Source organism: Miscanthus floridulus, chromosome 3 (genome assembly GCF_019320115.1).
Source record: "Miscanthus floridulus cultivar M001 chromosome 3, ASM1932011v1, whole genome shotgun sequence".
NCBI lineage: Eukaryota > Viridiplantae > Streptophyta > Magnoliopsida > Poales > Poaceae > Miscanthus > Miscanthus floridulus.
The window spans coordinates 125122286-125124778 of record NC_089582.1 but is presented as its reverse complement, the minus strand read 5'-3'; the positions used below and the strand labels follow the sequence as shown (position 1 = coordinate 125124778).

The following is a 2493-nucleotide window of genomic DNA, read 5'->3' as shown; positions in this document are numbered from 1 at the left end:
ACTACATTAGCATCACTTGTGGAGTCCTTCCCAACTGGCTAATCTTGAACTTCTTCAAGATGCACCTTCTATCCACTTTTCTCTCTTTTGAGAAACTCTTTCTCTAAGAAAACACCATTCTGAGCAACAAACACTTTGCCCTCTGATCAGTTGTAGAAGTAATACCCTAAAGTTTCCTTCAGATATCCCATGAAAAAGCAATTGTCTGACTTGGGTGTTAGTTTATCTGTCATAAGTCATTTGACATAAACTTCACAACCCCAAATTTTTAGAAAAGACAAACTAGGACTCTTACCAGTCCACATCTCATGTGGTGTCTTAACTACGGACTTAGATGGTACCCTATTCAATGTGAAAGCGGCTGTTTCTAGAGTGTATCCCCAAAATGATAATGGTAGATCTGACTGGCTCATCATAGACTGAACCATGTCCAACAAAGTCCGATTACGTCGCTCGGACACGCCATTTCTCTGAGGCATTCTAGGTGGCGTAAGCTGTGGAACAATTCCACAACTCTTTAGATGATTGCTAAACTCGTGGCTCAAATATTCACCTCCATAATCAGATCACAAAGCCTTAATTTTCTTGCCACGTTGATTCTCTACTTCACTCTGAAACTCCTTGAACTTTTCAAATGTCTCAGACTTATGTCTCATTAAGTAGACATAGCCATATCTACTAAAGTCATCAGTGAAGGTTATGAAGTATTGGAATTCGCCTCTTGCTGTCGTACTCATTGGTCCGCACACATCAGTATGTATGAGTTCTAGCAAGTTTGCCACCCTCTTAGGAAAACCTATGAAGGGTGTCTTGGTCATCTTGCCCAGTAAGCAAGCCTCACATGTCACATATGATTCAAAATCAAACAAAGTTAAAAGCCCATCAGAATGGAGCCTCTTCATGCGATTCTCACTTATATGACCTAAACGACAATGCCACATATAGGTAGGACTTAACTCATTAAGCCGAGACTTTTTAGCACTTATATTATAGACAGGAGCATCTTCAAGATTTAAAATAAATAATCCATTCACAATGGATGCAGAAGCCACAAACATGCCATTTTTAGAGATCACACAACCATTGTCTTTACTCGCAAATGAATAACCATCCTTCATCAAACATGAAGGTGACACAATGTTTCGACTTAAACTAGGAACAAAATAACAATTATTCAACTCCATAATAAATCCTGACGAGAGGTGGAGTTGCATCATCCCGACGTTCAATGCAGCAACTCTTGCATTATTGCCCATGCAGAAATCAACTTCTCCCTTTTCCACGCTTCTACTTCTTATCATTCTCTACATCGTATTGCAAATATGAGCAACCGATCCAGTATCAAATACCCAAGAATTAATATAAGAATTAGCAAGGAAAATATCTGTAACATAAACAACAAGTGTGCAAGCTGCGGGAGTACCTTTACTGCCGCGATCCTTTATGGATTCCAGGTACAGTTTGCAATTCCTCTTCCAGTGACCTTTCCCATGACAATGAAAGCACTCAGTATCAGCAGGTGGTCCAGCCTTGGGCGTAGGTGGGTTTGGCTTAGAGATCTCATCTTTAGCCTTGCCCTTTTTCTTCTTTCAAGAATTGCCCTTCTTCTTAAACTTAGGCTTGTTTTGGACCGCCATCACATGGCTACTGCCAGCACCTTTCTTGATATCATCCTCTGCTATTTTAAGCATGCCACATAATTCATTCAAGTCCTTCTCCGCCCCATGCATATGGTAGTTCGTGACGAAATTTCCATAGCTGGGCGGAAGAGACGCGAGAATAAAATCAGTAGCTAATTCAGGGCCAATTAGGAAGCCCAACTTCTCTAACCTCTGAGTGTAACCAACCATTTTGATCACATGTGGCCCAACTACTGCACCCTCTGCTAGCTTGGTTTCAGCAAAAGCCTTTGAGACATTGAACCTTTTAGTCCTGGCTTTAGTCTGGAACATATCATTGAGTGCCACAATCATATCGTGCGCTGCATGGTTATTGTCAAACTGCAATTGCAGATCTGGTTCCATACAAGCAAGCATAAGACAACTCACTTCAAGATCAGCATCACATGCTCTCTTGTAAGCATTTTTCTCTTCAGTAGGTGCATTGTCAGCAGGCTCTTCTGGTAATGGGGTGTCTAGAATTTCTTCCTTTTTCTCAGCCCTGAGAACAATTCTCAGGTTGCGAATCCAATCCGCATAGTTTGTTCCATTCAACTTATCTTTCTCAAGAATTGAACGCAAAGTAAATGGTTGATTGCTAGGCGCCATTTATCTACAACAAAAGTAATGCAAAATACTAAGACAATGTATCCAAGATAGAGTAAACAATATTAAACCTTTAATAGAATCTACTCCCACTAAAATCAATATCCCTCTCTTGAAACTTAGTGATTCAAGACCCATAACTAACAAGTCTACTAGTGAGCTTTAGCATCACCGCTAGAAGACATGGTAGATTGGTAAGCAACTCTTTGCTAATAATATCACATATGAC

The 2493-nt window shown here is 40.3% G+C and overlaps 1 pseudogene; it reads right to left on the bottom strand.

Annotated features, from left to right (window-relative positions):
- Positions 1–1287: 1287 nt before the first annotated feature.
- LOC136544357 (uncharacterized) lies at positions 1288–2234 on the bottom strand (annotated as a pseudogene).
- Positions 2235–2493: the final 259 nt, after the last annotated feature.